Source organism: Lissotriton vulgaris, chromosome 3_1 (genome assembly GCF_964263255.1).
Source record: "Lissotriton vulgaris chromosome 3_1, aLisVul1.2, whole genome shotgun sequence".
In the NCBI taxonomy this organism is placed as follows: Eukaryota; Metazoa; Chordata; class Amphibia; order Caudata; family Salamandridae; genus Lissotriton; species Lissotriton vulgaris.
Window position 1 is genome coordinate 1,380,549,322 of NC_141689.1, and position 22,382 is coordinate 1,380,571,703.

At 49.4% G+C, this 22,382-nt stretch overlaps 1 protein-coding gene across 1 annotated transcript in view; it reads right to left on the reverse strand.

Moving 5' to 3' along the window:
* TDRD7 (tudor domain containing 7) overlaps nt 1-22,382 on the reverse strand; it is a 1,355,384-nt gene that overhangs the window by 227,803 nt on the left and 1,105,199 nt on the right. The gene's annotated exons all lie outside the window — the stretch shown is intronic.

Sequence of the window (22,382 nt, forward strand, 5' to 3'; positions counted from 1 at the left end):
GGAGCCATTTCAAAAGCGTTTAACTTACGTGAAACTTTATTGTCATGAAAACAATGACGAGAAATGATGATTAAAAACATTTCAACAACTTAATGTTTTGGAGGCTTATTTAAGCACCCACGGTGTGCACAGAAGACAGGGATGTCCCCAAGTTACATGGGAACACAATAACCACTTGCAAACTAACCTGCAAGGCATAAAGGATGGGAAAAACATATGCACACTACCAACGTCACAGGACATAAAAGGTATCTGAAATGGGTCACTTCTTAAGCATACTCTAAGAAAAATTCAACATACCAACCCCCTCAAACAACTAATTCATCGAAGAACTGATAGTTCTGAGACACCAAAGTAAACCTTAGGTAGCGGCAGCAAGTGGGTAGGATTAGCAGATGAAATTAGACATGCAGGAGATCAAGGGACATTAGCGCCCCTCCATGCTGCAGTCCAGTAGACCCTGGTTTAACGGACAGGATTTTGAAATTGGCAGGCTGAATAAAAAGATTTAAAAGGTGAAGGTCAATATTAGGCCCCAAGCCTCTGTCCTTCATTGGGACCAAGAAGTACAGGGAGTAAAAATCTGTGCCCCTTTGTTCAGCGGGCAAGAACTCCTGCCTCCAAAATTGCCAGAGATTAACTCCTGATGGAAGAAGGGCAGACTGGAGGAGGTGACAGGATGGGTAGGTCGAATCCCTTTCTGAAGTTAGCTGAATGGCAAAGTGATCTGGTCTGACTGTTTAGTAATTGGTAGAGAAATGAGAGGCCTTCCTCCTAAAATAAGTTGATGTTGTTTACAAGGTGAGTGAAAGAGGTTTTGCAGAGAAAGTGGAAGAATGCAGGGCCTGGGACAGCTACTGTAGCTTGCATCCCTAAGATTTATATTAAACATAGATAGGTAGCTGTGACAACAGCACTCAACTAGTAAGGGTAGAAAGTCTACAGATTGAAAACTTGTTCAAAGACTGATGCTGCCCTTTCAGGGCAATGATTGCCCACAAGTACAAGTGATTGTGATATATTTTCATAGAAAAAATTAGGAGACAGCGGAAACTCCCACTGGCTAGATGGTGGTATTGTGCACAATTATGCTTGAACCTCCTCGGTTCTCCTCTTAAACTGCATAACAATAATCCTTCTTTCAACGTTTATCTCAATTTCAATCATTTATTTTTATTTTTATCATTATTGATCATCAATATAAATCCATTATTCAGGAGACTTCAGATGTTTACATTTTACATCTACCCGATGCATTTCGGGTCTGCGATGACCCTTCTTCGGGGTCTGTATAGAAAAAATCAAGGAAATACAATCAGCCTAATACTCATCTCATACTCATGCTTGTATCGTCACCGTCGTCATGGTGGGAGTCTCACGGTAACAGAATGACCAAAGCAGTATCATAGAGAAGAAAAAACTGCATAGAAAAGCCCATAGGGACTGTATTATTTGGTAACCAGACCTCCTCATTATTTGGTCCAAAAGACAGCCAATCAGCATTACTGCCCTGACCTCACACTCCCCAGCAGAACCTTCCTGCCTCAGATTTCCAGCCCCAAGTGCGAGACATGGATAAATACAGAGATAACAGGTTCTACCTGAGAAACGGGGAGTTAGGCGGGCGCATGTGAATCTATGAAAGATAATACTGGAGAACTATAGTGTACAGGTAAGTAACTAATTCCTTCTCCAGTATTACATCTTTCATAGATTCACATGCTTGTATCAGAGTAGCAAGTAGTACCCAAAACCTTAGCGTTTCCATGGTAGAATTCAGTAGTATGGTTCTGCTGCGTAGATACCTTTAAAATATAATCTGAATATACGCAGAGCAAATAATAAGAAAACCGAACAACATTAGAAGAGTACATGACAAGTTCTTCACAGAAAGAATATACTGTACATAATATAAACACAGAGTAAAGAATACCTTATTGGAACAGATGTCTCAGAACAGCGTGTCCCACTGTTGTGTCCTCTTTCCAAGCAGTGTCCAGACAGTAGTGCCTGGTAAATGAATGCACACTCTTCAACGTTGCAGCTCTGCAGATGTCAGGCAGGGACACTCCTGCAAACAATGCCATAGATGTCGCCATCTTTCTTGTGGAGTGAGCATTCACCCTGGAACGCGGCGGCTTTCCAGCTTTTTCATGACATTTAATGATTGCCGACGATATCCATCTGGCAATACTCAGTCTTGACAGAGGCAGTCCTTTTCTCTGACCCTCAAATACAATAAGTAATTGTTTCGATTTCCGAAATGTCTTTGTTCGCTCAATGTAGAATTTCAAACACCTGGATATATCTAAGGAATGCAGAGCCCTTTCTGCATCAGAAGAAGGATTGCTGAAAAAAGTAGGCAAAATAATTGGTTTATTAAGATGGAACGAAGGAGGAACCTTGGGTATAAATTTCGGGTTTGTCCTTAGTATCACTCTGTCCCGCCGAAATTGGAGAAAAGGCTCTTCCACTGAGAAGGCCTGAATCTCGCTAACTCTCCTTGCCGAGGTGAGTGCTAGAAAGCAGAGCTGTCTTCCATGAGATAAATTGTAAGTCTACCTTGTGTATAGGCTCGAATGGTGGCCTCATAAGTTGTGCCAAAACTGTGTTGAGTTGCCAGGATATTGGCGGCCGTTGAATGGGCAGCAAAGCTCTAAAGAACCCCTTGACAAATTCCTTGATTAGTCTGTGAGACCAAAGAGACGGCTCACTCAGCGTCCTCCTGAATCTTGATACTGCCACCAAATGCACCTTTATTGAGGCATGAGAGAGACCTGCTTTTGATAATGACAACAAGTAAGATAAAATACTTTCAGGTGGTACTGTAAGCGGGTGAAGTTCTTTACCAGCGCACCAGTGACAGAAACGTGTCCATTTCGCTGTGTACGTTTTGTTCGTAGACGTAGCCCTAGATTGCGATATGTCCCTGCAATCTTGCGGTATGATCATGGACTGGAATTCTCGCTCATGAGGTTCCATGATGACAATTATAGCGAGGTCAGGTCTGGATGTAGAATCTGGCCGTTCATTGATATGAGGTTCTGGTACGTCGGGAACTGCAACTTGTTGACCTTTGAAAGTTGTAGCAGGTCTGAAAACCATGCTTGACTCGGCCAAGCTGGTGCCACCAGAATAATCTGACATGGTTCTGATCTTATCTTGCGAAGCACTCTTGGAATCAAAGGAAATGGTGGGAACGCGTAAGGGAATATTCCCGTCCAGTTCAGATGGAACAAATTTCCTTTGGAATTTTGTGGAGGGTACCTGGACGCAAACTGTTCGCACTTTGAGATGTCCGGTGTCGCGAACAAATCTAACGTTGGTGTGCCCCATTTTTGAAACACTCTGTGAAGCTGGGTGTTGTTCAGCTCCCACTCGTGCGACACATTCTTCGTGAGACTTAGGACATCTGCTCTTGTATTGAGAATGCCATGAATATGTTGTACCTGGATAGAGATATCGTGTCTTATCAGCCATTTCCAAATCCTTTGCGCCAGCCTGGAAAGCTGTTTGGACCGTGTTCCCCCTTGTTTGAGGAGATCAAACATTGTCGTGGTGCTGTCTGTCTGCACAAGCACCGACGATCCCTGAATTCTGGGAAGATAAGCTTGAAGTCCTAGAAACACTGCTTTGAGCTCCAACATATTTATGTGAAGTTGCGCTTCCCATTCCGACCAGAGACCCTGGATTTCCAGCTCCTAAAGGTGCGCACCCCATCCTTGCAACGAAGCATCTGACGCCATCACATGTTTGTGACTCTGGGGTTCGAAAGACAGACCCTGATTCAAGTTCTCCCGAACCTTCCACCATGACATGGCCACCTTCATTCGATGAGATATGATGATCCGATCTTCGAATGTTCCTTTTGATTGAACCCACTGCTCATCTAGCTGTTCCTGTAAAGGTCTCATCCGCAGACGGCAGTTTGGAACCAGTGGGATGCAAGATGATATCATTCCCAACAAGGATTTGTATATCCTCACAGAAGTGAACCTTTTTGCTTGCAGAGAGGTTGCTAGGCCTATAATTTTCTTCATCCTTTCCTTTGAAGGATATGCTGTCGCTTCCTTTGTGCATATCCATGCTCCTAGGAATTGAATGCCTTGTGCTGGGACCAGATATGACTTTTCTAAGTTGGTCCGCAGGCCTAACCGTTGAAACAGTCTGATGCAGCAATGCAGGGATGTCTTGGCCTTTTTGAAGGATGGACCTGTCACAAGCCAATCGTCGAGATATGGGTAAATGCAGTGACCCTTCAACCTTAAGTGGGCCGCCACCGGGGCCATGCATTTCGTAAATACCCTCTGGCCGATTTGAGGCCGAATGGCAACATTTTGAACTGAAAATGGCGACTCTCCACAACAAACCTCAGATACTTTCTGTGCTTTCGATGAATTGGTATATGGAAGTATGCATCCATGAGATCCAACGAAGCCATGAAGACTTTCCTCTTTAGCATAAGAAGGATCTCTTGCAGCAAGAGCATCAGAAAGGGAATTTTCTTTATGTATTGATTTAGATCCCTCAAATCCAATACCGGTCTCCATTTTTTGGTTTGCTTCTTTTTGATGAGGAAGAAATGTAAATAAAAGCCTTTCCCTCTGTGATGCCGTGGTACTTCCTCTATAGCCCCCTTTTTTAGGAGTGAAAGGACCTCCTTTTGCAGCTCCTGAGTATGTTGATGGTGCTTGAACACCGGGGGGTGATCTGGTGGTACTTGCACAAACTCTAGGGTATGGCCCCTGTTTATCACGTCCAAAACCCATTTGTCCGATGTTATGGACAGCCAATTTCTGAAGAATAGAGACAGATAGTGGTCGTTTTCTGGAACTTGCTGAGTAGAGAGCGCCATCATGGGATCATTGTCGTTTATTAGACTGCTGATTCTTTCCTCTGTTGGAGGACTTGCCTCTGGACTGCTGCTGAAAGGAAGAGTTGAAAGACTTCTATAGTTGACCCGTATTGTATTGCCTATAGCTCTGCTGGTTATAGGGTTGATATCTGTTGGATTGATAAGTAGATCGCTGATTGAATTGGCCTCTCGTACCTCTTCTGCGAAAGGACTGAAACCTTCCTTGTTGAAGGGACCCCCGTGCTCTGGCGGTATCTGTATCCGACTTGATGCCCTGCAGAGCCTCATCTACATGCTTGCTGAATAGATTTTCGCCATCAAAGGCCATGTCGATAATCTTCGCCTGCACCTCCGGCCGGAACGAGGTTGCCTTCAACCAACCCTGTCTTCGAAGGGAAACTGCTCCCGACATCTGTCTAAAAGCCATAGAGGAGACATCCATTGCAACATATATAGATTCCGAGGCTGATTTCGCTCCATCGCTAAGGATCACAGCTGCTTCTTCCCTCTTGTCCTCTTGTCCTCCGGAAGTGCATCTAAAATGGGCGCCAAATCCGACCACATTTGTCTGTTAAAGTAGAGCCATAGCGTTGGCTGCTTTAATAGTAGAGGCTGCCATCACTGCAAACCTCTTTCCAGCTCCGTCCATTCTCCTTCCCTCCTTGTCTGGCGGCACCATCGAGGTAGAAACTGGCTTGTGTCACCACCGACTCTGGCCTAGGGTGTCCTATCAGGCAGGCCGGAGAAGACTCTGGAGCTCTGTATTTCTTTTCGATTCTAGGAACCGAAACCGCAATGGAAGCCGGCGTCTTCAAAATTTTTAGACCGTCATCCTAAATATGTTGGATAATTGTGACTGATCGTGAGGTCTTCCTAGCGTCGTCTTTGAAGTCGTATAAGAAACATTCCGTTTCTTGAACCTCCATCTCTAGATCGAATCTTTTAGCTGCTTTCTCTATAATGTTGTGGAATCCTCCAATATCTTGAGGAGGAGAAGTGGATGGCGCCAGAGTAGGCGAGGCCGCTGACTGCAAAACATACTCATTCCATTCCTGGCCTCCCGAATTATCCTGTGTGAGTTCACCCTCCTCAGGTTGATCATCATCGTCGGAATCGGTCAGATCATCTCTGATTGTCACCACTGGTGGCGAACGTAGAGACTTCGTTTGATGTGTATTTTGGGCCCTCGGAGTTTGCGGTGCAGGTGTCGGTGTACATGACAGCGGCGCATTTGCCTCTGGAAAACGACGATAATAGTCATTAATCATAAGCCTCAGGTCAGATACCAGAGATGCAGGCATAGAGACTGACTCTTCTCTTGCTTCTTCCTGCTGTTCTTCATCCTTACCATAGTCACCAGTATCCTGGAAAGTCTCATACCTTGAAGACTTTGACTGAGCCTGTTCCTTAAATGAAAAAACGTCCTCCTCATCTGTGTCCTGGCTCTTTATTTTAAGTTGTGATGGACTATAGGCCACTCCAGATAACTCCTTATCATCTGAGTCTTGATCCAGCAGATTGGACGGAGGCAGAGGAGAAATTTGCATCCACGACGTGAATTCCGCTGACTTACTTATCGCCGACGATCCCCTCGACGATTGAAATGAACGAATGGAGATTAAAGTCTTCGATTTTGGCGATTTAAAGGTCTTCGCCGTCGAAATCACACTCAATGTCGACGCAGTCATAGTCGACAGCCATCGCCGACTGAGCCGTCGTCGTCTGAGCCGTAGTCGTCGAGGTAATCGTTAACGGTTTCCTCATCGACGGGATAGTTGTACTCGTCGACGTAGTCGGCGTCGACACTGACTTAAATCCTTAGTTTAGGATCTGCAAGGTCTGAAAAGCCTCTTTTTAGAGCTCTCAGCCATTTGAAGGCAAAATAATTGACAGACAATACCTTATCCAGAAGAAAATTCAGTTGAAAAAGGCCAAAAGTTCAGACTGGAAATAACAAACGGAGCAGAGCTCAGGGAGACTCCTTTCTCACACGAAGGCGGTTGGAAATCTGAGGCAGGAAGGTTCTTCTGGGGAGTGTGAGGTCAGGGCAGTAATGCTGATTGGCTGACTTTTGGACCAAACAATGAGGAGGTCTGGTTACCAAATAATACAGTCCCTATGGGCTTTTCTATGCAGTTTTTTCTTCTCTATGATACTGCTTTTGTCATTCTGTTACCGTGAGACTCCCACCATGACGACGGGGAAGATACAAGCATGTGAATCTATGAAAGATGTAATACTGGAGAAATGCTACTTACCAGTATGCATCTGTTCTCGGCACGTAGAGCAGCAGAGTTGCACACTGTGCATAGATCGCCACCTAGTGTTGGGCCCGGATGTTTGCAGTTTGTTGTTGTCCTGAAAAGTTCTTTGGAAGTCACAAGATAGGTGACTCCTCCTCAGGACCACACTGCGCATGGGCATCGGCTCCATCCCCAGATTGTTGTTCGCCATTAGAGAAATGATGGAGCTTTGCAAGAAAAGGAAGGATGCTCATGTAATTTGTATCTAATTAAGATAATACTGGAACAGACAAGGGTAGCTGGGGAGGCGGGTGGGCGTGTGCAACTCTGCAGCTCTACATACTAAGAACAGATGCATACTGGTAAGTAGCATTTTCCTTTCGAGGCATATGAGCTGCAGATTGCACACTGTGCATAGATTGTATAGCAGTACCCACTCTTAGCGGCGACCACCCCTATCTGTTGCCGTAGTTTGGAATTATGTTTTGATAACAGCCTGGCCCACATTAGCTTGTTGTTTTGTTTGCACATCTACAAAATAGTGTTTTGTGAATGTGTGTGGTGTAGCCCATGTAGCTGCTCTGCAGATGTCATCTAGGGGACTGTTCCCTAAAAATGACATTGAAGCACCTATTTTTCTAGTAGAGTGGGCTTTAGGAGGAACAGATAACATACGTTTAGCTTTGTGGTAACAAATCTGTATGCATTTGACAATCCATCTAGCTATCCCAGATTTTAAAATGGGATTACCTTTGTGTGGTGGTAAGAAAGACACAAAAAGTTGTTTTGTCATACGAAAAGGTTGAGTTCTTTCTATGTAGTAAAGCAATGCTCTTGTGACATCTAATGTGTGAAGAGCTCGTTCTGCTACCGACTGTGGTTGCGAGAAGAAGACTGGCAGTTCCACAGATTGATTGAGATGGAATGGAGAAATTACTTTGGGCAGGAATTTTGGATTAGTACTTAGAACTACCTTATTTTGATGCATTTGCAAGAATGGTTCTTGGATGGTTAGTGCTTGTGGTTCACTAACTCTCCGCAGATAAGTAATAGCTACTAGGAAAGCAACTTTGCATGTTAGAAATTGTAATTCACATCTGTGTAAAGGTTCAGAGAGGTCCCATTAACCGGGTGAGAACAATGTTTAAATCCCACACAGGCGAGGGATTATTCTTTTAAGGCCTTCCATAAAGGCTTCTGAACAGAGATAGATGTATGTTTTGCAGATATGCTGCTATTGCAGCAAGATGTAGTCTAATAGATGTATTGGCTAAGTTACATCTTTGGAGATGCAGTAAGTATCCTATGATGTTTTGAATAGACACATTTAGGGGATCAATATTGTTGTTGTGACAATATATCACAAATCGTTTCCACTTGGCCGCGTAACATGCCCTAGTGGTTGGACGTCTAGCTTCCTCAATGACATTCATGCAGTCTGGAGGAAGGTTCAGATATCCAAATTCTAGGACTTCAGGAGCCAGATCGCAAGGTTGAGCTGAGCTGGGTCCGGGTGTCTGATCTCTCCACGGTTCTGTGTTAGGAGGTGTGGAGACAGGTGCAGTTTTTGGTGCGGTACCCCAGACTGTTGTAGCAGTGTGGTGTACCACGGTTGTCTGGCCCACGTTGGAGCAACTAGGATGAGGGTCAGAGAATGCTGCTGTAGTATGCGTACTACTAGTGGCATGAGTGGTAGAGGTGGAAAAGCGTACGCAAATCTGTTTGACCAATTCATCCATATCGTATTGCCTTTTGACAGTGGTTGTGGATATCTGTCGGCGAAGCTTGGGCATTTTGCGTTTTCGTGGGTGGCAAATAAGTATTTGAGGTTGTCCCCACATCTGAAAGAATGGTTGAAGAACTTGCATATGAAGTTCCCATTCGTGTGTCTGTTGTGTTTGACGACTTAACAGATCCGCTATAGTATTTTGCACTCTCGGAACATGCTGGGCTAGGAGGAATATGTTTTGAGGTATAGCCCACCTCCATATGTCCTGTGCTAGTTGAGAGTTGCAGGGAGTGTGTGCCTCCCTGCTTCTGTATGTAGTACATTGCTGTCATGTTGTCTGTGTGGACTAACACAGCTTTATTTGCTACTTGCTTCTGGAAAGCTTTTAGTGCTAGGAATATTGCTAGTAACACCAGATGATTGATGTTGAGTCATTTTTGTTGCGGTGTCCACCTGCCTTGCATGGTATGTTGCAGTAGGTGGGCTCACCAGCTGGAGAGCGACGCGTCCGCAGTCAAGATTATCTGAGGAACTGGCTCTAGGAACGGTTGTCCCTTGGAAAGGTTTTTGATGTTCCACCACGAGAGAGAGCGATGAGTCCGACCGTCTACCAACACAAGGTCTGTTAAGTGACCTTGAGCCTGGTTCCATTGACGTGATGAGCATTCTTGGAGAGGACGCATTTGAAGTCTTGCATGGGGTACTATGAAGTTGCAAGAGGCCATCATCCCTATGAGTTGCATGAACACTCTTGCTGGGAGGGAGTGTTGTGGCTGAAACTTTGTTAGAAGAGTTTGCATGCTGGCTATCCTTGCTGGAGTGGGATAAGCTAGCGCTGTTGTGGTGTTTATTGTGGCACCGAGGTACTGTTGTACTTTGGATGGCTGTAGATGAGACTTGGCGAGGTTTATTGTGAACCCCAAGTTGTGGAGCAGTTGGATGGTGGTATGAGTGTGTCACACGCATTGATTGTATGAGCTGGCTTTTATGAGCCAGTTGTCGAGGTACAGGAAGACATGGATGTGTTGTCTTCGTAAATGCACTGCCACTACTATTAAGCACTTGGTGAATACTCTTGATGCTGTTGTAACTCCGAATGGCAGTACTTTGAATTGATAGTGCTGCCCGTCTATTACAAATCTGAGGTACTTCCTGTGAGCCTTGTGAATGGGAATGTGGAAGTATGCGTCCTTGAGATCTAGACTAGCCAGGAATTCATTTCGCAGCAGGAGCGGAAGGACCTGTTGGAGTGTGACCATGTGAAAATGGTCTGACTGTATGTATATATTTAGCGGTCTGAGGTCTAAAATAGGCCTAAGAGAGCCATCCTTCTTTGGAGTCAGAAAATATAGAGAGTAAACTCCCTTGTTTTGTTGGTGCAGAGGAACTGGTTCTATTGCACTTTTTTCTAGCAGGGATACTACTTCTTGCTTTAACAGTGATAGATGGTTTTGTGACATTGGACGCTGTTTGGGTGGTATGTTTGGGGGTAGATGTTAGTTCTAGAAGTCTTCCCCCCACAGGAGTGGAATGATTGGGGGGGAAGGGGAGGAAATTCATTGGGTAGGGGTAGAGGCAGAGCGTGAGTTGTTGTTTCTGCCTCTGCCTTTGTTGTTGTTACCCCTGTAACCCCCTCTCTGGTAGCCCTTAGTGAATGTGGATTGACCAGGGGTTTTGTAGGAAGTGGAGGGACTTTGAGGAGCAGCGTCTTGTGTTGCCTCTGTATGATGAGCGACGAAAGGAACGTCTGGGAGCTTGCTGCTGCAAGGCTCCCATAGATTTTGCTGTATCAGAATCTTTTTTCATTTTCTCTAAAGACACGTCAACATTTGGGCCAAATAAATTTGTCTCATCAAATGGCTGATTAAGGATGGAGTTTTGTACCTCAGGTTTAAAACCTGAAATACCTAGCCAGGCATGTCTACTTAGAAGGGTGCTGGTATTGATTGCCCTTGAGGCGGTATCTGCAGCGCCTAGGGCACAACGGATGGAAGTATTAGTGATATTTTTACCTTCCTGTATAAGTTCATTAGCCCTGTTTTTGTATTTGTCTGGTAGGTGCTGCATTATGGACTCTAGTTCGTCGTAATGTGCCCGGTCGTATCTTGCCAGCAACGCTTGGGTGTTGGCAATGCGCCAGATGTTAGCTGCTTGTGCCGCTGTTCGCTTGCTGGAGGCGTCAAGGAGCTTAGATTCTTTGTCTGGTGGTGAGGCCTCACCTGATGTCTGGGAATTAGCACATTTACGTGCATTAGACACTACTAGAGAATCTGATTGTGCTGAACCTTTAATATAAACTGGATCTGTAGGGGCAGCTTTATATTTTTTCTCAATGCGAGAATTGAGGATCCTAGCCCTGACAGGATCCTTAAAAACCTCTGTTGAATGCTTGATGACACCCTTAAGCATTGGTAAAATGTCAGTAGACCTTTGAGTGTTATCAAAAGTCTCTAATAGGAAATCTTCCTCCACTGCATCGGTGTGTAAGTCCACCCCATGATATTGTGCAGCTCCTTGGACTAGTAGGTTAAACCCTATAGTGTCCTCTGGTGGAGAAGGTCTGGAAGGGTATACATCATCTTATGGGACGTAAGGCACATCAGGGGTGTTGTAATCATCCCATGGATTAGGTGACTGAGCGGGGACTATTGGTGCCTGCTAGGTCATGTGCACCCCCACCTATATCGTCAGAATCTGTTTCTGCATCATCATCTGGATTAGTAGATGGTGTAGGTGAATGATGTGGTGGAGGAGGTGTAGGAGGAGGAACAATATGGGGAGGTGGTGGAGAAAGGACCCTTAATGGAGAGGTTGCAATGTCCTTCTTTGGAGGGGGAGGAGGTGATGGTGCCTCAAGTGGTCTCTTCTTGGAGCTGAGAGTCAATTGTCTGCTTTTAGGATCCTTTATAAGAGTTTTCTGATTGGGATCTGGTGTAAAGAGTTCTTCTGCATGGGGCAAATCCTTTGGCGTCAAAGTTTTCGGCTCCGTAGGTTTTTTCGGCACTGAGTCAGTAGCTGGTGTCGAGTCTTTTGGCTTAGGAGTGTGCCCTTTTACAATGTCTTTCACTGGAACCAGTTTTTTCGGTTTCGGGTGTTTTTTCAGCTCCGACGTGTGTGAATCTGGCCCTTTGGGTTTTTTTTTTACTCTGCTCCGTGTACGGTTTCGGCATCGATGAGCCACTGCCAGTCTTCGGCGCCGTGTGCTTAGGTGTCGGAGCAACGGTCGGCGTAGTAGAGGAAGATGGCTTTTTTTTCGGTGTCAGTATATTGCTGGCACCGGGAATAGGCTGGCTCGAGCCCCAACTGCCTGAAGGTTTAGTGGGCTTCTTTGCCGGGCCCGAAGGCGGGGCCTGAGAAGCAGTGTCTCAGTGTGCACCCGGGCCCGAAGGTGAGGGTGTGACCGAAGCCTTTTTTGAGGGTGTCGAGGAAGGGTTGGGGTCGACGGTCTTACCAACAACCCGTTGAGCTGGAGTGATGTCCTCGACGTCGGAGTCTTCGGCATCTGAGGATCCAATACTCTCTTCGGAACCCTGGTGTTCTGGCACGTCGACGCCCTCTTTGAAGATGTTGTCGGGGATCGTAGCTGACGAGCGAATCATTGTTCTTCGAGCTCGTCGGTCCCGAATGGTTTTCTTGGAGCGGAATGAGGCACATGCCGAACAGTCTTTGGCCTCGTGCTCTGGTGAGAGGCGAAGGTTGCACACCTCATGTAGGTCGGTGTGGGGAAACTCCGACCCACATTGAGGACACTTCTTGAATGGCGTTCTTTCCATGAGCCATAAAGGAAAGCCTGGGGAAGTGGCTAGCAGCCGACTACGATGGCTGCGTAGTGAGAAGGCTCCATGGATAAAGCAGCTGTGAGAAGTTGGCCTGATATGTGATGTTTCCAATTCTGGAACCACCTTGTATCAGTCCAAACAATCCTTTATGGTGTCTGGTTGTAAGTCAACCTTATTAGACAAGCTATCCTAGTGGTAGCATGGACTAAGCAGCCTTAAAGGCTAAACTCAAGAGGTCGTGTTAAGCGAGCTTTTTTACCAATCACAATCCTGTAATATCAAATGAAAGGACACCACACAAGTATATATTATAAAAATATATGTGTTTATTTCTAAAAATAATCCCCAGTACTCTTTATGAGCAAAGGGGCACAAGCGTTAAATCAAAAGCACAGTAAAACATACAAAGTTGCACAATTATGGATGAGGGCGGGTGGCCACTCAAACCATATATTAAGAAAGTGGTATAAGGGGGGAGGAGCTTCGCGGGCAACCAAGATGGCCGCGTAAGCTCGGAGCTCCGCGGACCTTCCGATCCTCCGCAACTATCCTGATCCACGTGGGTGGATACTCGTTGCTGAGGGCCCACTGAGGCGAGAACCGTTTTCAGATCCCGAATCGGTGTCTCCTACGCTGAGCTACGTCGAGTGGGACTCCGTGCCAGCTCAGTGCCATTGTCTCTGCGGACTCCGCCGCTACGCACCGCCGATCTGCGGAGTGCCTGCCTGCCTTCACCAGCGGCGAGGTGTAATGGACAGCGGAGCTATCCGGACTGCGAAGCGAACCTGGGACAGCATTCTATTGTCTTCCCGGACAAATCTCCGACTCTTTGGGCTTGGACTTGCCTGGCATAGCCCTTTGTCCTCTTGGACCTAACGTGGCGGGCAAGGGGGACCCCGACAAGCCGTCGAACAGAGGCGTCCGCGGTAAATCACAACAGCAGCAGAATAGGATTGAGCGCTATACTCAACCGAAGACGCCGCCTGTCACTGGGCCCTCTGCCAAGGACATCCTGCATTCGGGCTCGCCGGGCGGCTCTGAGCCCACTCTGAGCGACATTTTGGGAGCCATTACAAACTTCCGGGCGGACATGCAGCAACAGCATGAAGTCCTCACACACAAGGTGGATGGCATGGCCGTTGATCTGTCCCTCATTAGAGCCGACTTGGGCAAAACTAATGATCGGGTCAAGAATTTGGACATCAAGACGTCCAGCCTGACGGGAGACGTCTCGGACTTGCAAACTGAAGTCCGGAACCTGCAGAGGACAGCGGAGCAATTCGCGAGACGGCTGGATGACTTTGAAAACCGGGCCAGGCGGCAGAACGTCCGCATTGTCGGTGTACCGGAGGGTTCGGAGGAGGCGGCGACGGACCTCCTCGTTGAAGACCTGATCAGGACTCATCTGGCCCCGCCTGGCCTCAGCAACTTTTTCTCGGTGGAGCGTGCCCACCGAGTGCCGGGTGGCCCGCCGAAGTCGGGCGTGGCACCCAGACCTATCGTAGCCCGGCTGCTCAATTTCCGTGACAGGGACGCTGTCCTACAGGCTTCCAGACGACATGGACCGCTTAAATTCCAGAATGCCGATGTCCATTTCTATCCGGATTTCAGCAGGACGGTTCAGCGACAGCGCCAGAGCTATGCAGGGGTGAAGCGAAGACTGCGGGACCTGGGCTTCAAGTATTCCATGATGTTCCCCGCTAAGCTCCGGATCGAGCACGAAGGTCGTGCCCTTTTCTTTGACTTCGCTGAGAACGTTAGAGACTGGCTGGACACTCTACCGACGCGCCGAGAAACACAGGAGGACCATGAAGGTGGCGCAGCTGGCGGAACGGACCTATGAGACTTGGCTCTATAGTGGGTGATTCCTCGTCTATCTTGCATGCCTCAGTGGACTATCGAATGTAGCTTTGAGATGCCGTACTATCTTTCCTATCAGTACATGGAGGGTGGCGGGAGGTGTTCGCGGAGATTCCTCACTCCTCTGGGTGTCTTCTTGTAGAGTAGTTATGGGGCGACAGGCACACTGCTGGTTGGGGGGGCTTTTTAGTCACATGCAGGGGTGCAGGGTGGGGGGTGCAACTATGCAAGTTTTATTGTTTGTTCGTTCTATCTCTTTTTCTTCTTTGAGGCAATGGACTGTGTGTTTTACTGTGCACTTGACGATTGAGTTGGTTGGAGTCGGGTGGGGCGGATTGTTGGGTGATGGGGGGTAGGAAATTGAAAGTGCTTAGCTGGAATGTCAATGGACTAGGAGACCGAGTTAAGAGAGGGGTGGTGATCCAATTGATAAAGAGACACATGCCTGATGTTGTACTTTTGCAAGAGACGCACTTGGTGGGGAACTCCTGTAGGGCCCTGAACCGTAAGGGTTACAAAATGGTTGCCCACTCTGGGTTCTCCTCGGGCTCCCGGGGGGCGGGCGTCCTTGTGCGTGCGTCCCTTCCTCTTGAAATAGACGTCACGCTACTTGATGATAGAGGACGCTACGCAGTTGTGGCGGGAAGATGGGAGGGGCGTCCCTTGGCTCTGCTTTCGATTTATGTTCCCCCTGGCCTCCAATCTAGCACCTTCCAGGACCTTGGAAGCGCCATCTTGTCCCTGCCTTCGGGCTTATTGATCCTAGGGGGTGATTTCAACTCAGTCTGCTCTGGCACTCTCGATCGCCAGCCACCGAGAGACCTCCCGGGTTCCCAGACGTGGCTGCCGACCTTCCTTGACTCCATGGGTTTGGTGGATTGTTGGCGGTTATTGCATCCTGCGCTCCGCCAATTTTCGTTTCTCTCCGGTGCCCATGGGAGCCTGTCCCGCTTAGATTATGTCCTCACCCTGGCGGCGCAGTCGCATGCCATCTCCGAGGCACGTTTTCTGGCGAGGGGCGTCTCCGACCACTCACCGTTGTGGGTCTCCTTTGACTTCGGTGTCACCCTGTCCAGCCGCCCGGCTGCGGTGAATCCCTGGTATTTCCGCAACCATAACACGCGAGCACTCCTTGCCAAGGCCATCGACCTATATTTTACTGAAAATGCGGGCTCCATTGGCTCTGCGGTCACCCTGTGGGAAGCGTTCAAGACTGTGTTGCGGGGTGAAGCCCTAGCTCTCATCGCAGAGGCTAAACGAGTTCGTGATGCTGATATTCTGCATGTGGAAGAGGAGGTCTTGGATCTCGAGTCCCGTTTGGGGCCTGGGCCCGACCCTTCTCTCCTGCACGAACTCTCCCTGAAACAGTCGGAGTATCATGATCTCGCCACGAACGCTGCCCTGGTCTTGGCGAAGGAACAGCAGGGCCGCATCTACGATGTCGGGGATAAGGCTGGTAAACTGCTGGCCTGGTTGGACAGGCGGGAGATGGCAAGCCGGGTGGTCCCGGAAATCCTGGGCGAGGACGGAGTGGTGGTCACTGATCCGAGTGCCATTGCCGAGTCTTTCGCGGACTATTTTCAGGGTGTTTATACTTCCGGCTCGGACCGCTCCGAGGCCGACTCAACTGAATTCCTCTCGGCGATTGACCTTCCTCGTCTTTCGGAAGAAGACAGTGCCGATATGGACCGGGACATCACTGCGGACGAGATTGCTCTGGCGATCCGCGCCTTGCGTGCGGGCAAGGCAACCGGACCCAATGGCCTACCGGTTGAACTGTACAAGATCCGGCCGGATGTGATCTCCCCTTATTTGAGAGGTATGTTCCTCCGTGCCCGTGAAGAGGGTGTCCTTCCCTTGGACCAGCGACTGGCCACCATAGTGGTTATCCATAAAGAAGGCAAGCCGCGGGATGTTTGTAGGTCCTATCGCCCCATTTCTCTCCTTAACGCTGAGCCCAAGATCCTGGCCAAACTGCTGGCCAATCGGTTGGTCGGGGTTATAGGCGACTTGGTGCACCCGGACCAGTCCGGTTTTATTCCCCGCCGCAATACTGCCCTCAACCTGAGGCGCCTGCACGGGGTTATGGCCAGAGCACACGCCCTTACGGAACCAGCGGTACTTGCCTCCCTTGATGCCACGATGGCCTTTGATTCCCTGGAATGGAGCTATTTATGGGCGGTACTGACAAAGCTTGGGTTTGGACCGGGTTTCCTGGGCTGGGTGCAACTTCTTTATGCTAGCCCTCTGGCTGCTGTCACGGTTAACGGCCGCATGTCCGCTCCCTTTGCGCTCCATCGTGGCACCAGACAGGGCTGCCCCTTGTCTCCGCTCCTGTTTGCGCTGGCTCTGGAGCCGCTCGCGGCTATGCTACGCTCGCACCCTGATTTGCATGGGATCTCCTGGTCCCCGGGTTTCGAGGACAGGGTCTCCCTATACGCAGACGACATCCTGCTCTACCTTACCTCCCCTTGCAAGTCGCTTATTGTGGCGTGTGACGTGCTCAGGTTGTTTGGGCGCTACTCCGGCCTGATTATTAACTGGGCCAAATCCTCCCTTTACATCCTCAAGGGTGACACGCCGCGCCTCCCCAGAGGTTGCAACATACAACTGGCCGGGCAAGGCTTCAAGTACTTGGGGATTTACATCTCGAATAACCCTAAGGCGAGGTATGACCACAACCTACTCCCCCCGCTCCACCGGTTGCGAAGGGATGTGGAGAGCTGGCGTAAGCTCCCTCTCTCTCTCCTGGGCCGGGCGGCATTATTTAAAATGATGTCCCTGCCCAGGTTCCTGTATGCCTTGCAGAATACTCAGGACCTTGTCCCGGCTCGTTACTTTAGGGAGGTTGAGAGCCTGCAGCGTGCCCTGCTTTGGGATGGTCGGCCTCGTGTCGCTGTCCAGAAGCTTACCATGCCATGGTACGACGGGGGCATTGCGTTACCAGATGTGCGGAGGTACTACTGGGCTTCTCAGCTTACCGCTATTAACCATGGTTTTTACGGTCCTGTGGACAGCCCGGGCTATGCAATGGATAGATGGCTTTTGCAAGGGGGCAATTACTACCGCGCCCTCTATTCTAGATCCTTCGATCGGAGCCTCACGGGTCCGACAAAGGCGGCGGTCCACACGTGGCGAACGGTCAATAAGATACAGGGTTGGCAGGGCAGACTGACGAAATTCACCCCTCTATTTGATTCAGACATTTTAGGCAAGCTCTGGCACACCAAGGGTTTCGACAAGTGGGACCTCATAGGTATTTCGAGGGTTGAGGACATGCTGGCCAGGGGGGAAGTTAAGACTTTCCCGCAGTTGCAGGCGGAATACCAACTGAGTGGAACAGAGTTCTTCCGTTATGCCCAACTTAAGCACGCAATAGCCGCCGCCAGACCGGAGGAGGGTGACATCCCTGAGAGTTCTCCCTTGGAGGACAGAGTACTGGACGGGCATATGCCGGATAGCGCCATCTCTCTGTCCTACAAGAAGTTGATTAATGTTCAGGTCGACCTCCTCCAGCGCTTGCGGGAGCAGTGGGTGGCCGATGGTCTGGAACTGGACGACGAGGACTGGCAGAGTGCTGTGTCCTCCCCTAAGGAGGTCGCCATCTCCTCGCGTCTGCGGCTGGTCCAGTTCAAAATCCTCCACCGGGTGTACGTCACCGGCCCCCGGCTTGTGCGTATGGGCTTCTCGCCAGATGGCCTTTGTGGTCGTGGCTGCGGAGCCCTTGCTACTTATATGCATATATTATGGGAGTGCCCCGTTATTGCCCCTTATTGGGAGAGGGTACATCGAGTGATGAGGGAGGTGACTGGAGTGGAGTTGGCTGCAGAGGCGCGTAGGTGCCTCCTCAATGTCTGGGGACCGAATGATTATAGCACGGCGCAGACCCGATGGGCTACACTGGGCAACATGGTCGCTAAGCGGGACATCGCGCAGAAATGGGGATCCAACGTGGCCCCCCTGGTGGTACAATGGAAGGCCAACATGGATTGGTGTATGTTGCGTGAAAAGACTGTATATACTGCCAGGGGGCGGCCTCAGACATGGAATAAGGTATGGGGGGCTTGGAACGCTTACAGAGGTGATCTGTGTCTGCCACCTGAGCCGATGCCTCGCGATGAACGCCTGTCACCGTAGAAGTTGACATCAGCTATGCTACTCATGTTCTGATTCTCCTGTTCTTCCTTCCCCCCCCCTTTTCCTACATCCTACTTAAGTTCCTTTCTAAATCTTCTCTAGCCTCTGACGCCTCCTACTGACTCATAGCCATTTCTCCCTTCCATTGCCTTTTCTGCGCCCTTGGGCGCCTCTGTTTACGTTTCTGTTTGTATATAAAATAAAAAAATAACCTGCACTGTCCTGATATGAATCGCTTTGCACTATAACCATTCTGAGACCTTGCTGCCTTGCCTCCGGGATGTTAGGCTGAATAGCTGTGTGCTTCATTACAATAAAGGTTTTCAAAAATTAAAAAAAAAAAAAAAAAAGAAAGTGGTATAAGAGATAACAATCGAACAGTGGTTAGGCCTAGGTCCTAGGGAATCGCTGGGAGCAGTCGGGACAAGCAATGCTGAAGTCGGGAAAAGCCCGCGGGATTCGGGTGCAGCGCTTAAAGCACACGCATGCACCAATGTTAAGTCAATGGTGCGTAAAAGTTACACAAATAGAGTTTAAGGACACTTCCGCTGAACCTAGAAGGACAAAACTTAGAAGTAGGAGCAGGACGGTAGGGACAAACAGGAAGTCCCCCCTGCCGTCCCCGGAACTCTGAAAATTCTGGGAACCACAGCAGACCCACAGTAACTAACGAAGTTGCGGACGATCGGGGCATTACATCAACCCCCCACCGAGAGCACAGAACTCACCCATGTGCGGAGATATTGGTAGTCGATAACGGTGCAGGTACGGCAGCGCCCCATTGTGAGAACTCCCCACACGCGGTCCTGCGGCAGAGGTGGAGCAGAGGGGACCTGATACAGAGCCCCCCCCCCCATTGGCTATTGGCAGGCCACACGACGTGGGCACCCAGGAGTATGCGAGACTGCACGTGAACTTTAGCGGCAATTATAGGGGTCAAGCACGCCGGACTCCTGCAGTTATAGCGGTGCATACCACTTGGGCACCGGGGCGGACAAGAGAGGCGGTGTCTGGCTGGCGGCATTGGTAGAAAGTGCCCACGAGGGGTGCACACCGGAGGGAGAGTAGTCAGGAGAAACTGGGTGATAACACAGACCTCCACACACGCGTCTGGCCCAGGATCCACGAGGGAGCCTAGGAAACCACAGACTGGAGATACCCGGCACCAGCAGAGGACCCCATCATAGCTCATCTTTACAACTAAAAGGGATCCTCACAGTGAGCAAGATATATTGGCGCAGTAGTAGCGGCGTAATACTACCTGAAAACGAGGTGGGTGCTCTTCATACAATTGTGGCAGGGGTAGTCCCCACACTGGACTTCACGCACAGATCAGAACGGTACCGCAGGATCATACCCACACCTACAGGGCCCCGGGAGCAGCTTATCGGCGTGGGTGGCTAATTCCAGCTATAAGGAACTCTACGAAGAGACACAATGGCAGGCAGAGGGCCGAAAGCTCAATCGGCGCAGCTAAAATTGGATAAATACGCCTATGAGAAAAGCAACCCACCAGCGACGGAGGGGCGTACACCCACGGGGAAACCACAGGAGGGAGACGGGCAAGAAAATAACACTTGAAGACGTGATGAAGGCCCTAACGCAAGTGCAGACCACAGTTGGAACGATTTCTACTGATATCACCCTGCTGCGGGTGGACTTTCACAAAATGACGGAACAGATGAAGGAGGTCGAGATAGTCACAAAATCTCTTGTGGAGGACACCTCAGAATTGCAAACGGCGATAGCTCGCCTCGAGACGGATAACAAACTGATTCAGGAGAAGCTGGACAATCAGGAAGGGCGCTCCAGAAGGAATAATGTGAGAATTTTAGGGATTCCGGAGTCTGAAGGCTCGCCAACGAAGGATCTCTATGTGGAGGAACTGATTAAGACCAGGCTGCAGCCCAAAGGTTTGTCCCACTTCTTCTCAGTGGAAAGGGCGCACAGAGTTCCTGGCGGCAAACCGAAACCAGGGGCGGCCCCCAGGCCAGCCCTGGCCAGGTTATTTAACTTTAGAGACTGGGACGCGATCCTCCAAGCTGCAAGAATCGCACCACCAATCTGTGTGCATAACTCCACGCTTGCCTTTTTTCCGGACTACACTGCAGAGGTTGCCCGCAGACGGAAATGCTTCTTGGAAGTCAAAAAGACACTGAGAGCGAGGGAGATACCATATTCTATGTTATTCCCGGCGAGATTGAGAGTGGTGGCGGACAACAAGACTTGGTTTTTCGACACACCGGAAATGGCGCATGATTGGCTGGAGGGTCGGAGACAGGCAGAAGCACCCCGCCGCTCTAATAGGAACAATCGGAACCATCTGCAGGGGGAGCTCACCTGATCTCAAGCATCAAGACGTACAACTCCGGAACGATCGCCGGGAGCAGGATCGATGGACAATAAACACTGACCGGGTGCATGGAAAATAGATTGCCACGAGACCACCAACCGCAACGAACAATGCAGGTCAGGCTGTTATCGGACACTGGCTTGGGCAAGCCAAGGAGGGCATGAAGGGCCGATGCCTAGACGAGACCTTTACCCCGGCAAGCAAGTACTATGGGTTTAAATGGGGGCGAGCACTCTGCTAAGTTGGGGAGGCAGGCGGTTCAATGTCCGATAAGCAGGGAGGCAGGGGCGGGGGCACCGGTTTTTGTTACTTTGGCATTAAGCATTGAGGCAGGAAGCGAAGGGAAAAACTCACTGGCAACGCCACTAAGGGGCAGGCACTGCCCACTAATATTCCGGATACTATTTAACGACACTCACCGATTTATGCATGGCACACAACTCACCACCTGACACTCCTGGAGGGGAGACACGGGTAATAACGGTAGCACCCCTGTGGATCCTTACATGGAATGTGCGAGGACTAGGGGACAAAATCAAAAAGGGACTGGTATTACAGGCCATAAAGAGATTAAGCCCTGCATTGGTCCTATTACAGGAAACTCGTCTCACAGGTAGAGCGCATCAGGCATTGGATAGACAGGGATACAAGATGACAGTGCACTCCGAATTCACATCGGGCTCCAGGGGGACGGGCATTTTAGTGCGGAAGACATTCCCCTTCATAGCTCTACACACGAAAATAGATGATCAGGGTTGTTTCGCAGCTGTCCAGGGGCAGCGGGAAGGCAAGCCGTTAACTATAGTGTCAGTCTACATACCGCCAGCACTCCAGTCAGTAGCTATACCTGCACTAGGAAAATTCCTTTTAGATCTGCCAGCAGGGGACCTTATCATAGGGGGGGCCTTCAACACAGCAGCAGAGGAATCAGTAAACCGATTGCCTGCTCACACCTGGGCCCTCTCGGTTCCACGGATTCCTAGAGGCTCTGGGACTGACAGATGTGTGGAGATGTACGCACCCCACCATGCAGCAATACACTTACTACTCCTCGACACACAATAGTCTTTCGCGGATCGACTATTTCCTGATGCTCAGAAATGGGTCACTCACCATTGACAGTGTAGACATTCAACACAGGGGGATCCCTGACCACTTCCAGGTGCTCCTCACTCTCATTTGTCAGGAAAAGACAGGAAAAAGGATATACCCCGGGTATCTCAAGATACCCAAAATTCGGAAACGACTGACGAAGGCGACACAGTATTACTTTCAAGAAAACGCGGCGTCAGTGGCCTCTCCCACGATCCTCTGGGAAGCATACAAGACGGTATTGCAAGGACAAGCCATACATCCATCCCGGGACACAAACGAGCGAGACAGCAAGAATTATCAAATTTAAAACTGGAGCTGCTTACAGCTAACG